The sequence below is a fragment of the Syngnathus leptorhynchus genome, chromosome 1 (assembly GCF_054491065.1).
Source record: "Syngnathus leptorhynchus isolate UIUO chromosome 1, UIUO_Slep, whole genome shotgun sequence".
In the NCBI taxonomy this organism is placed as follows: domain Eukaryota; kingdom Metazoa; phylum Chordata; class Actinopteri; order Syngnathiformes; family Syngnathidae; genus Syngnathus; species Syngnathus leptorhynchus.
In genome coordinates this window covers 20337696-20352840 of record NC_141195.1, presented here as the reverse complement: position 1 = coordinate 20352840, position 15145 = coordinate 20337696, and the positions used below count along the sequence as shown (strand labels likewise).

Sequence of the window (15145 nt, the reverse complement as noted above, 5' to 3'; positions counted from 1 at the left end):
GCCAGAAGACAGAAAGGGGAATGTGTTGCTCCCTTATATGGCTTGTTTACTTGAGACATTTGTATGGCTTTTCTTAATTTCAGATTGAATAATACCTTGAGACAAAAGCTGGTTCACCTCAAATACAAAATCCAAAGATGTAAACTTAGCATTGCTGTTTATGGAGTGCAGTGCAGTAAGCAGGATAACAACCTCTAAATTGAATTACTAAACACAAGTGCATGTTGCAGCACTGGTGGGTGCCTTCTTCGTGCCCAGAATCAGCATTTCATCAGCGTCCATTTCATTTTCATTAAGCCTCTCAGCCTTCACGTGGAATTTCTCCAGAAATTGTATTCTCTAGTTTTATATATAATTTTTTGTTAGCAAATCTGAACAAATGTGTGTTTGCACTGTGCTCAGCCTGCCTGAGAATTTACTACTTTACTGTATTTAGTTTTCTTGACTGGTATCGAGCATAACATCTCGACAGGATAGAATGTTGATGTATGATCTGTTGCAAATGTGTATGCAAATACTGAAAACTGAAAATAACAGTGACATATGGCATACGTTTTCTTGCTTAAAATGGCAATCATTCGATCGGTGCTGGTAAACAAATACATTGAATAAACAGAAATACACATCACCCAACCACTACCATTCTAATAAACACCTACATACCCATTTGTCACACAAAATGTTCCTCTGTCTACACCCTTTCAAGGTCATGCTTCTTGATTTAGTCATCTCCCTCAAGTAATTTGTTTTTTGAAAAGGATCTTTTTAAATTCTGTTTATTCTTCTTCTGTTTATGATTAGACATTATGTCTGCATCTCAAAACACAGACATCAATAACCAAGATGTTGGAACTTTTGCCCTAACTAAACAGTGGAAATTGAGATCAGCTGCAGTCAAGCAATTGCTTCTTGAATCGATTGGTATAACCCCAGTTTCCTTGTGAACCTGAACAATATAAATGGTATTGAGCATGGATGATTAAATTCCATCATCGGCTTAATATTTGTTGCGACGGAGTCTTTTGACGGTGCAAGCAATGAAAATCAATGAGTCCACGGTTGTTGTCGTTCAATATCATTGTGAAAGGCTTTTGGCCTGGCATTCAGAGTAGCAGGTTTAATCATTTTCTTGACATGGATGGTGGAGGGCAAAAAACTCCTCTCTTCCCAAATTAATCCCTCCATTCATTCTGTGGAAGTTTGGGGGTTCTGGACACTATACCAGAGGTGGGAATAAGTTACATCTGTGCAAGTTTGGAGTCAAAACCTTCAAAGGAGAACCCGATCAACTATTTTTGCTGATAAATGGTATAAATGGGTGCCTACTAATGTGGTAGTCATTATTCTGACATTTTGGTATATGTTTGTTGAAAGCTTGAAGTTGGGGCTTGCCAGGCTAGTTTCGTCCGTCCGTCAAATCATCACTAATCGGGTCAAGTGCTGACAGAACTCTCATTTGGTTGGTTGGCATTTTCAGAGGTTATTTGGTACACTGTTTAGCGCTCTGCACAAGCATCACGCAGAACCTGGTATAGTTTCAAGTTTAAATTCTCCAGCTATTGATAAGAGCTATTGATAAACTAAACTATCAAGCGAAAATCGCTACCTTAGCTCAAATGTTCACACATTTGTTTTTTTTTATATGCACAGAGGATAACATCATAGAAATAGTGTTTTTTAAGTGTTTTAAAGCTTGCATGTTGCTCCTCTTTCATAATACTTGCTCATCAAGTCAGCATCAGCCCTTGTCTGTGACAAGACCATACTCGTGATGGGGTTGGAAGAGTGCTGGCACGCAGACATCAAAAATTATAACTTCATTTTCCGAACCGCTTGTCCTCGCAAGGGTCACAGGCGCGCTGGAGCCTATCCCAGCTGACTTCAGGCTGTAGGCGTGGGACATCATGAACTGGTTGCCAACCAATCGCAAAGCACACAAAAAAGTATAACCATTCGCACTCACCCACGGGCAATTTGGAGCGGTCAAATCGGCACCCTGCATGTGTTTGGAGTGTGGGAGTAAACCGGATGACCTAGAGGAAACACACACAGGCACAGAGAGAACATGTAAACACCACACAGATAGGCCGGAGCTGGAATCGAACCCACCGCCTCTGAACTGTGAGGCAATTTGCTAATCAGTGCATCTCCGTGGCACCAAAATTATAACTTTTCTTTCAGATATAAAAAGCAAATTGATATTTTCTAATTTTTAAATGGAAAAAATAAAAAAAATCCAAGTCAAGTTGAGGTTATGATTGCCAAGTCAAAGTCAAGTCGGGTCACTTGGGGTCAGAGATGAGGCACATCCTGGACTAGTCACCAATAAAGAACAGGGGACAATTAGACACATTTTTACACTCCATCTAGAGCAGGGGTGTCTAAACTCTGAAGCGGCCACTGCCCTGCCTGTTTTTCATCACTTCCTGCTGGAACACACCTGATTCAAATGATGGGGATCATTGTCAAGCTTCTTCAGAATTTATTAAATGATATAGAGTTTTCAGTTAACCTTGCATGCATATTTTTAAAATGAGGGAGGAAGCTGGATTACCCAAAGAAGCGACTCGCAAGCAGATGGAAAAAATGGAAAGTCCACACAGATTACAACTAACAATATTTGATCACCATTAACCAACACTACGTGAATTTAAGAACACACTCAAATGTGTTACCAGTTGAATAACCATTTGCAAATGTAATTAATTTTGGTCTGTGATTATCATTCAGCAACACAAAGCAATTTGTCACAAAAGTTACCTTGGTTATGTTTTCATAGATCACGGAGCCATCCATTTATGGCACGTATTAACACCTACGCTAAGTTGATAATTATTGGACAGCACAATCAAAGGCAATGTGGCACTGTGCACCCGCCTCCATCTGCCTGTGGATCTCGTTGCTCCGGAAAACGACAAGGACATAGATTGCACCACAGATTCAGTAACAGCTGCCCTCTTGGCTTAGCAAACAATGTGGGAGGAAAAAAAGGATACACGGGCCGTTATCCAACTTTTTTTTTCTCTTTAATATAATAGCTGCCTGCTCTTTAGCTGCTTTGAATTTGACTCAGCAACTTTGAGGCTTTAAAATCTTCAATGCCATCAATCCTTGACCTTTAAAAGAAACCACTCTATAAACAATGTAATTTACAGGCATATGTGGAACTACAGCACATTGTTAGACTGTAAATCATACTGAAATATTGATAGTTAATGTATTTTACACTATGCTTACCTATGCTATATCCGATTTTAGAATTAATGCTTGCAAAAAAAAAGAGTGATGTATTTTGTATAAGCTTGGTTGGAATATAATCAAACTTAGATATTAAAGTATATTTACAAAGAGGGGAAATAAATGAATCAATACAACTGTGGTTATTTGATTTGATGGTTAGGTCATATGCAATTCTATAATCACAACTTTGATTTTTTTTTAAATATTTTTTTTGGGTTTTCTCAGTTGCTTGCGTCGTGTCTACAGCTCTGTGTGTCATTATGTCTTTGTACTTTGTGGCTAACACTTTTGTGTGCTTGCTTTTGTGCAGTAAAGTTTAATTTCACGTATTTTGGTGTTTTGCTTTTAGGTTTTACTTGGAAATAAAGACTGTTGAGCTAATTTGTTCGATTGCTTTCTTGGTTTTTGCTCTTGAAAGTGGCAGAGAGAAAGAAGTCTACCATTAGTTTGTGATTCTTGAGCAGGTAAACAATGAGATGGGGTTATAACTACTTGTTATGTGAGTGTGCTATTTCCATACACTTGTTTCTCTGTTGCTTCTCTTCAAATATAAATTTGACACAAAACCAGTTCCAGCTCATCTATTTTCTGTATGATATTAATTTCATCAAATCCACTTGGTCATTGCATAATTCATTGAGCCTCTCTGACAAAATTTCCCATCAGTTGGACGACCAGCGGAAAGCAAATAACCTTGGAAACCCGGATAAGCCCGAAAAGCTTATACCTGATGGCCAGCTGTGCTCAGGTAAATCATCATTCCAGTTTGGGAAATGGGGTCAGAGGTGAAAAGTGCTGCTTTTCGTGCAACATAGATGAAGCAGGAGACTCACAGGAGGGAGGCAAACTGACAACTCATATCCACTAAACATTGCATGAATAGTCTCCAACTATTATTTTCCATTTAAAGGTTTTTATTTGATGGACCGATTGGCCAACTGCCAGAAATGTCATTGACGTTATCCATTATGATTGTAATAGTACTTGATAGCCTGCTTGGTATGAAAGTAGGGATTCAGAGTCTACATTTTGACATGACAGTTCATAGAATCCTCAGAAATAAACGTTTAATGCGTTATGCTAAATTTAATTATTCGATTACATGCATACTTTCTTTATATTTTTGGTTTCTCTTTCAGCTTCATTTCTCAGAATTATGCAGCTTCCATTTACATCAGGAACATCTCTAATTAGCACTTGTGTTGGCTGTAAAGTGTCTGAGAATGCTCAGCATGTTTGACAGTGCAGATACTGTTTGCGGTGATGCATCCACGTCATCTCAGTCTGTCTCAAGTTTTTTTGCTTGTTGATATTTTATTAGTATTACATATCATCACAGGTAACGGGAGCGTAGCAACCTCCAGCCCAAGTGTTGTGGGTTCAGTCTCGAGCCCGTGTGACCATGTCAAGGTGAAAAAAACTCTGCAAAACTCTGAACCCCAAATTGCTCCTTATGGTACGGACACAGTAGGTGAATGCGGAGAGTGTTTAAGCGATTTTAGTGCCTTGATGGTAGAAAGGCATTTTTTCAGATCATTTGGTCAATTTATACTAATTGTGTATCTTCAGCGTAAGTCTGATGCTCTTTGTTCCCAGGATGTGGATACATTAAAAGCCCTCAGTGTCAGGACACAGAAAGGACAGATGGCTTTTTAGTATCACTACCAACTGGAACTCACAACAAAGCACAATAAAACTGTCAAATCTTTTAACTTTATCTCAGTTTGACTTCATTCTGAAGGACTTGGAATCAAATTCCTTCATCTGATGCTCTTTCTAGATGTCTCTTTGACTCCAAGGCTTTTTTTTTTTTAAATCATCTACTGTTCTTATTCTTTGTGTTTCATTGTGAATGTGTTTTTCTTGAGTTGTAGTGTTGTAAAACAAATCTTCAGATCCTAATAGTAGTTTCCTGGTTAAATAAATAAATACATAAAAACTCCACACAGGGAGGGCTGGAGGTGGAATCAAACCCGCACCCACCTGACTGTGAGGCGGACGTGCTACCCAGTGCGGTCGCATTTGTGATTGATTGATGTAGTAGATATGGTGTGAAAATCACTTCCCCCCCCCCGTATGCTGTAATTCACAGAATCTGGACAAAAGTACTGTATGTTGGTTTATTTTTTTCTTTTTTGCACTTTATTAAACTAAAACACAGAACGCCCTCACTAATAATAGCATAAATCAGACAAATAAAAAGAAAAACAACAGAAGAAATGTGCATCAATTTATATTTTAAAAGACAACGCAAAGACCCACTTTGCAAAATGTGTTTTGAATATAAAAAGAACGGTATTCCAAAATCAGACGATAAATTAGAAAAAAAAACGGACACACTGATACATAAAACACATACACACTTAAATTATAATTTCAAAATGTTATTATGGAAGAAGACCTTTTCAAGGAACTGAAGAAGAACCTCCCTTTTACCCCTCTTTGGTTAAAGTTAATGAAAAATCTATATTAAATATAAATATTATAAAGTATTTTCTTTCTTTATCATCCTGTGGTTTTACTTATTTGTGTATTGAATTATACACATTTTTTATTTCACAAAAGTCAGAACAAATCTTGTTTTCATAATGTATACATACACACATCCTTACCATTTGTGCCAACAATATGTCATTGTGCGCATTGCCTATGTCTACTGCAAATTTGATGTGCCGTCTATGCACGTGACATGACATTTGAACGAGTCGTCATGACGACATATTTTTGGCACAAATACAACGTCATAATCTGAAGTCTCCTGCCCTATCCTTTGTGCAATCTTTTCCCATTTTTCTCACCAGAGCATCATCTTTTTTTTCAGCACAGCATCCAACTATGGGTCCAAAATGTTTCACGCCAATCCCCTGTCCCCAAGCGCTGTCGACTGGATTAGTACCTGAGCTCTCTGATTTATAATTGGTTCACTGTGTCACTTTGGTGAAGTTTGCTCATTTCCTCTCCATCTCAGGAGTATGTCATGTCATTGGTTTGCTTCTCCTTTATGACATGAGGGCATGTTTTGTGCATGCGTGCGTGTGTGAAAGTATTAAGGGGTTGTTAACTAAAAGGGGTTGAAAATATGAGCAGTTTAAAGGTAAAGACTCCTTACACTTTGCTTTGGCATGTACTCACCAGGTATCTCATCATTTTTTAAACAGTGATTAAATTTGATGATAATTAGAAATGCAGTGTTGTGAATTGGGATGGCTAGTTGATGCAATTTATTTTCTGCCATATGGGCATCTCATGTTGAATTTGTTTTCCATGTGGCACTGCTTTAAATCTGCACATGGTGTTTATTTTGCTTCAAAGTCTCACATGCCAGGCGGCGCTTTTGGGTTGTTTACGAGCTGCAACTCAAATCCAAATTACAGAAACATTCTGCAGGGTATAAAAAAGGACAATAAACACGACAATATGACAAGGTTTGGAGTATGAGCAAACAAAGCTCTTTGTGCTTGCAACAGTATTTTAAATAAGGCCAGAAATGCTACATTTTTTAACAAGTGCACCCCATATGTCATGTGTCGGGCTGGGCCAAAACAGTAAAAAGCTCTCCCCTCGTCATGAATTAGGGATGCAAATGCAAACACGGCCAGCTGGCCCAAAGTGATCGTAGCACGCTGCTTGGCAAAAACTTGAACAGCTGCCCTCGCCTCCCGTAACTGAAAGTGGCAGCAAGCAATGCAAGCACAGGAGAGGGGGCTTGTCACAAGGTGGCTACATCTCCATCATGCCACTACTATCATGCAACTTAAAAACTGTATTTCGCCGTTCCGAAAAAAAAAAAAAAAAAAGGAATTTCAATTGAGCTATTTCTACCTTGCCTCCTTCGAATGATACTTTCATCAGTCTGCCACTGTTACAGTATTTTCACCTTTCAAGGAAATATGGTGAAGACATATTCTTAGAGCCTGCAGGCAGTTGTGAATGTTAACTGTAGAAAGACTTCCCAGAAGGGCGGGAGCATGAAAGCTACCCGTGCTGCAAAAGGTATCCGTACATTATGTCTGTCTAAGGTGCCCTTGAGCAAAGGAACCCCATTTCCATCAGTTTAAGAGATGCAATATTGTTTGGGCATTCCTTTCACTCTGACATCTCTCCAAGCATGCCTGCAAGTGTGTGATCTGGTTCTCTGTGTGTGTGCAACATATATATATATATATATATATATATATATATATATATATATATATATATATATATATATATATATATATATATATATATATATATATATATATATATATATATATATATATATATATATATATATATATATATATATATATATATATATACACATACATAATGTACATATTCGTACAATAAAATAAATATGTTTGGAATTCCCCTGTTTGTATGAATATCTGTTGGTATAATAGCTATTGGCAGGCACAATCCAGCCATGTGAGTCATGCAAAGGTCAGTAGCTTAATACCAAACACCAATGCCTCTCAGTGAGAGTATGAGAGTCGCAAGGTTTATTTTGCGTCTGTTGTTGCTCCCTTGAAGCGAAACGTTTAACCTGCAGGTGCGCGGCTGAAGTTGACCCTGCCCTCAATCATCCCACTGGACGAAAATACTTTGCATGCCTATTATGCATGAGCGCGCAATCAATTCATTTCAGATAAAAAGAAATCCTCAGGACTGAATTTTTATCCCTACCCGCTTTTCCACTCCCCAGCACACATGGAAAGCCAACAAACACGCTGCCAGTACAAATATGTATATGCATCATAATCAGGGATGATTTGGCTATCTGGGTCATTATATGTAATCCCTATTAAATAAAAATGTAATCTTCATTTAACAAGGACACATGGCCTGAAAAATGTACTGTATTTTCTGTGACAGCTTTGGCGTGCAGCTCGGGAGGGAGGGAATGGAAGGACAAGCCCTGACTCTGAGTCCGCTCTGAGAGCAGCCCTGCGCAGACAACATCTTGCACCGAGCGTTTCCGATAGGGTAGCCGCTAGGCTGTGCAATCTCAAGCAGAGCTTGTTTACCCTCGTGCCCCTCATCTGATTCAGATTGTCCCTGTCAGGCTGAGGCCAACAAATGCAGGTCAGAACCCGATCCCCGGTAATCTACTGTATCTTGGAGTGACTTGCTTTGTGATCTCTGTCACCCTACTCAGCATGAAGTGCACAGATGATGGCAAACGGAGCATCTACAAATGAACCCTGAAATATAATTTGCACAAACAACACGATTATGCATGGACACACAGACGTGTGCATTCAAAAGGCTGCAGAGTGGTGCCAAATAGAGTAAAACCTGCAGGGGATCTCTGCTGAAGCACATCTCAGCGTATCTTGGACAGACGACTACAAAGATCAATGCTAAATGGCTTTAATGATGAACTGAACCTTTTCTTGCTCTATACTTCAACTGTGACGCGTCAATGGAAAAGCTTTCATGACAGATGAAGTGCTTCAAAGCAGGTCGGAACACCGGCCATTATTTACATTTCAGTAGTTAGTTTCTTCAAAAGTAGATGTGGAGGAAATTCAGACAGTTAACATCATTGATGGATTGTTTTTTTCTGTTGACAGTAAACTCCTGAGTTGTAATTAGCCAGCAGAGTACAATTATGTTTTGCTAAATGACTCAAACATAACCTAACCAAACACCTGAAAATAAATGTCCCAAAAAACAATGTTGGGGGTTTGTTTACCAGACTGGCCCTTTAGAAGTGGCTACACTGCTATGAGGCAGTCTTGCGAACTTCGTGTACAACCCTTATCAAAATCCCCTCGATTTATCATCCTTACGCTGAAGTTTTTTTGAAGTAAATTGGGAAAAAAAACTTTAGGGTACATCATATCTGGAGGCGCAACCCCAAACACGAGTTATTATGATCATTTCCAGCTTAAGTCAGCGGCAGTCAGTCACTTTCAAGTTTCTGCCCTCCAAGAGTTCTCAGGTGCCTACCGTTTACCAACATTATTAGGTCTATTTGCTGGCAGGATAAAAATAACTAATAATCAATTCTTGCATGGCATTTAAATGTAGTTTTCACAATTGTAATCACAACATTTCAATAAAAATCTAATAAATGTATTGCATGCAAATAAAATCCGAGGCATAGTCACTAAGTGACTATTTTAAGTCATAACATTTCCATTTGTAACTCTAACCCTTATCAAAGAAAATATTCAGCCAATGCAATAAACCATTTTTTTCTGATAAAATTGCAATAGATCAGCTTCGTATGTTTTTAATTACTTTTTAGCCTCTTCACTAAATTTTTGTAATAATTTTAAAACCTTCCTCAGCTACTTTATAAATGCAATTAAAGCTCATGAGAATCTCATTAGTTTTCCTGTAAAGTCACAGAAAAAGATTAATAGATGCCACAATAAAAAGAAAGCCATCCGTCCATTTTTTGACCCGCTTTATCCTGAGAAGGGGTGCGGGCATGCTTTAGCCTATCCCAAAAGCCTTTGGGCTGTAGGCGGGATACACCCTGAACCGGTCGCCAGCCAATCGCAGAGCACAAACAACCATTGGGCATTCAACCATTCACACTCATAGTCTGACCTATCATGCTGAGAGCTGCCTGCCACCAAGCCTTATTTTTTTTAATCTTAATATTCAAAACTTGTAGAAAATAATTAGCTACAAACGCTCTTTGTATTGGCCTTCAATTCTAGCTCAATTTCATCCACAGCTTCAAGTGCACTGAACATAAGCCAGCTGTGACTCAGCAGGCTTTGCACTGATGAGAAAGTCCTCCACGCTTGACTGCCATCATGGCATCCACTAGCCTTCACACTGAGACACTAATCTAGAGCGGCGACCCACCAGCACTGCTGTGGCACTCTTTTTCATTTGTGACTTTCCCCCGACGTCGTCACAGCATCTGCTGAATGTGCCATTGGCTCTTCACTGCAACATACCTCTCGCAGATGTCAGACCACTTGTTGAGCCTTTCAGCACATTAGCAAGTTGTTTCTGAGGTGCTTGCACCTGCTGTTTCATCTCACAATCAGATTCAACCAGAAGAAATGTGAATCAATATCACCAAGTATATGGTTGGGAATAACGCACAATTGGTTGGCAACCTGTCCAGGGGAAGTCTCTTGCCAAAAGTAATTTGGGAAAACATTAATAAAGATAAACTGAATCAAAAATGGATGCTTGGGAATACAAATACTGTATGAAATCAAAGCTGGCATAAAAATATTTTAAAGAGATATTTCTGCAAATTGCCCCTTAAGTGTCACATTTTGCTAATTTAAAGAAGCAGTTGTCAAATCTCTTCTAATATTCTGCCCAAGACATCTTCCAGATACATTTTACACAACAGTTCATGCTCAACTTCAAAATTAATTAGATTTTTCATAATTTGACAATCCATCCATATTATTAATTGCTGGTGCAATGTATTGCATTCAACTCTACCTCAATCAATACAAATCAGTAGTTTGCACACAACATATTTAACATGAACATGTGTAATGCAACATCTCTCCAATGCAGGTCAATAAAGACATTCCCCATTGATTCTCTTGTTCAGTAGCACTTTTGTTATCTTGTCGGTAAACCCCCAGGACAGGAATTAATGTGCAGGTTAGCTACAACATTCAACAGCATTATCTAAAATAACAGCGCTGGTTTAATTGTATTGTGAAAATTAATAGAATCTGCATCTAAATAACATAAGCGCAAAAAGACACTTTCACTCATGAAACGCCGATGTTGCTACTACAGTTTTTTTTTTGCAGTATTTTTACTGTCATATAGCAAATTCCAATTGACAGTTTCAGCCAAAAGTGAATTTGATTACCATTGCTAATGCCAACTTTTCTATTTTATTACAATATACAGGTAGTATAAGTAATTTGAGTACCATTTCAGAGGTGCTGCTCAAGAGCCACAAAATCTGTTATGTCTCCCTGTTGCTCTCCAAATTGTGCGCCTGCGTGTATTCCCAACTCATCTCAGCTTTCTCAACAGCCACTGCAGAGAGTTGAAAATTTGGGGAGGGAGAGGCATTGGGTGGGTGGGGGATTGCATTCGCTTCCACATGAACACATTGTTTCCCTTTGATGTCTCCCCTCGAGGAAGCCCCCTAGTAATGAAATTCAAAACATACGAGTAGCAAGCTCTTCAGTTGCTCAGTGAGGTATCAACTCAAGTTCATTGGGAATGACCTAATGTAAAATACAATATAAAAATAGTTAAGCATTTTCTCTCTTTTTTTATAGGCATTTAAAGGAAGCAAAATAAAACGACACAAAGTGAATTTAAATGCCCATTGAGTCTTCTTCTAAACAAATCAAATTACTATACTAAATTCAGTCCAAGTTTAATCTTTGGTGAATCCCTGAGGCCTGACATTTTCAAGAAACAAAATCATTTTGCACACATTAAAGTATTTGAAAGTCCAAAAACATTTGATTTTAACGTATCCGAGAAAAAGCACATTCTTTGAGTATCAATGAATTAAGTAGTTGAGCTGTGTGGATAGACAGTTTGAAATAACACCAAAATGAGATTTTTGTCATGATCCCTTTTTGTGTTGTTCTTGTTTTAGAATGTAATTTGTTTATCCTTGTCTTTTTGTCAGTGTCTGTCTCGACCAATTATTGTGTCCACTAGTGTTCATTAACCGGTACCTCGTGTTACCCAGTCAGCTTCCTCTTCCCTTTTGCGTGTGGTTCAGGTTTCTCTCGTCTCATCAGTTTGTATGTGTTTAGTTCTTTGCTTTTTACTTTCTTTCAGTTCTTGTTAATTCATTGCTCTATCCATGTCAAGTCCAAGTACTTTATTTAGTGTTTACCTTGATACTTTGTTCTCAGTTGTTTTGTATTCCTGTTTATTTAGTTCCCCATGCCCAGTATTGTCATTTTGTCTTTTTGTTTCCCTTAAATTAAATCTTTTTTTTTTGAGTGACCCCATCCCCGCTTCTCTGCATTTGAGTCCTCCTCCCCTCGCACAACTGACAATTTTAGACAAAATGTCTGTTGATGTTTGTCACAGGCACATGACACACACACACACATAAACACACTAGATAATGAAGACAACAGAACAACATGTTGACCGTTCAGTTCATTTCAGCTAATTTTTGCATACAGATTTTACTTTATTTTTTTGGCTTGCAAGTATGAAGGTGTGTGGCAGTCAGATATCGTGACAATCGGAGCGAGTGATTGAAATAGAGCTCAAAGGAATCCTGACACATGGCGGCCGCGGGTCCAGTTGGAGATGACAGAATATGAGCTGACCAAAAAGAACTTGAGGGAGAAAGCAGCTGCACCGCACGCTAAGGCCTCATCTCACATAAAAAAAAAAAACCCTTCAAATGTATTTCTAACTCCTTGCAAATTCATTAGAATGAAATTATTTTTTGATTGTTTTTCTTCTGTATGCTACTTTCCATTTTCGTTTTTACATGTCACTGCTTTGCTTAGGTTTCACAAGTCAACATGACTCCAAGCAACTGCTTCTGGATTAGCAATGTAAGCTGTCACAGTCGGCAGCTCAGCCGATGCGCTTTCCTTTCTTTCTTCTAAAGCCTTTCATATTTGTGAACATTTTGTGTACAGGAAAATGCATCATGCTTGTAGCTCTGCGTTTCCATGCGCACGGGCTTATTATGGAGGTAGAAATATGGAATGCTTTGATTACGGTTAAATCCTGTAATATTGTCATGATCCCATGTGGGAATAAATGAGGTATAAATCTACTATGTATGACAAAAAAATGGCAAGAGAGCAGTTTTCTTCTATCTGTCTGTCTGTTTCTCTCTTCTTAATTGTCAGAACGGTAGACTACTACTGTGAAGCTCTTGGCCAACAGTTTGCTTGCTAAATGATTCAGTATCCCTTTTGCAATGATTTTCATTCATTTGACATCACAAAGAATGGAATCCGGATATGGTAAAGGTAAAAAAAAAAAGATGTACTAGTAATAATTGTAATGATTCATTTCACTGCTGGATATCAGGTCAGGTTGGTGTAAACAATAAGACTTGAGCTCCAATGTAGACTCAACAATAGCACAATCACACAATTTTTAAAAAGCCCAAGTGTCCTTTCCACCTCTGGTTGTGTACAGAGGATAAAGATAGCTACAAAAAAACATAACCAGAATGTTATGTTTCTTCATCTTCTCGTAGATATGCATGTGAATGTGTTTTGCAAGAAAGACTTGACATGTTGAACAGATTGTGCATTTGTTTCCTTCCTATCTAATATACGTAGCTTCTCAAGCAAAAGGTCAAGTCAAGTTTATTTATATAGCCTTTAATCACAGGAATGTGTCAAAGGCCTTCATATGCCCATATTTGACAAATATTAACGACATCCCCTGATCATAACCCCCAGGAGGGCAAGGAAAACTCAAAAAAGGTCATAGCATAGATCACTTATTTAGAGAAGTGGCCCAAGACAAATGGCACTTTTGCGAGAAACAAAATTGGGCCATACCAACCATTTCAGAAGGCTGTGCCTTGGGATAGAAGTTTAAATTGTTCCATGAACAGGCAAAACATAAGTCAAATCAACTTTTTCCATTAAAATGAGTAGATATTCTATTAATCGGTTCTCCCCTTCCATTTAAAAACAACAAACTTGTTGTGTTGTGTACTTGCAGTATACTCTAATATAACCTACAGTTTGTATACATAAAAAGCCACACAAACATACAATAATGATATATGCATTCCCCAATGTAACAATTACATACTGCTTCTTCTGGTCATGGCCACATGGTAGCAGTATGAGACAGACAGACTGATAAACTGTTCATTGAGGCATTTTTTGTTTAAATCCCACTTGAATTCTAGGATGAACACACCATACTGCATTATAATTATTTCATTGGCTGCTGCAGCCTCTAATCTTCTGTCAGCTCATGAGCTCACGGCACTTGTATTGTTTTTATCATGTTTGAAGGACGTGAACATGCATAATGTTTAATTGCTCAATGTACATGTAGTTGCTGCACTGTTTGTTTCCAAGCCATTAAATAAAGCAGTGGTCCTTAATCTTGTTAGAGGTACTGAACTCTCCAAGTTCAGTACAAAATTACAAAACCCCATTGGTTTTGTTCTATGTTTTCAATCTCAATTTTGTTGTATCACCACAATGATAATAACATTTCTATTCCAAAAACGTTATTTGTATTTATTGTGGATATGCTTTGCACTTTATGAAGCTGTGGTTGTTTTTGCATGGTAAGAGAATATTGTGCTGAGAATTGAGAATTGCAAAAATCAAGCTGCACATATTTAAGTGAACATGGAACTTCTTATAGGTTTCTATGAAACTGCAAATGGTTCATTAAATCGGAAATTGATCATTTCATTGCTTTGAAGAGACTTGGATGAATGTTATTTAATTTCAGCAGACAGTGGGCATACATACTATGAAGAGTCTGACATTGTTTTATCACTATGCATTTGTCTATTGACTGTAAATTAGTACACCATCTTACCCTACACGAGGAAGTGCTGCATGTGTTGCCTTCATTTCATGCAAAAAAAAAAAAAGAATTATCCAAGAAAAATGACTGCAAATCATTGGACTTTTGCTGTTGCGTTCTATGTTGGCCATAGCCACTCTGAGATCATTTTCACAACAGTCTTGAATCTTGAAGTCTGTACTTTTTGTTTTTTATCGAGTATCCTCAAACAGGATTTTTCGCTAAGGTATGTTGGGTGTAAGCTTTCCCATATTTGGCAGTTGATTATCAACAGCTTGCCAGAAAGTAGCATGTTTTTTTTTTCCGTTTTTTTTAAGGAAGCGCTCTTCTTTTGCCAAATTGCTGCTTTTGTGAACTGAGATGGCTTGATTGAGTGTCCCAAGCGAGGAGTTCTTCAGTGAGCGACAAACGTTGGCTAAGAAGTAAACCCGTACCAGCTACATGAAAGACAGCAATGTGTATCAAT

At 38.1% G+C, this 15145-nt stretch overlaps 1 long non-coding RNA gene across 1 annotated transcript; it reads right to left on the bottom strand.

Moving 5' to 3' along the window:
* Positions 1–259: 259 nt before the first annotated feature.
* Positions 260–2362, bottom strand: LOC147062615 (uncharacterized). Its single transcript, XR_015067402.1, has 3 exons — positions 2110–2362; positions 1964–2033; positions 260–1886 (listed from the first exon to the last, which is right to left on the bottom strand). It is a non-coding gene; the product is annotated as an uncharacterized LOC147062615 (long non-coding RNA).
* Between the last annotated feature and the right edge of the window lie 12783 nt (positions 2363–15145).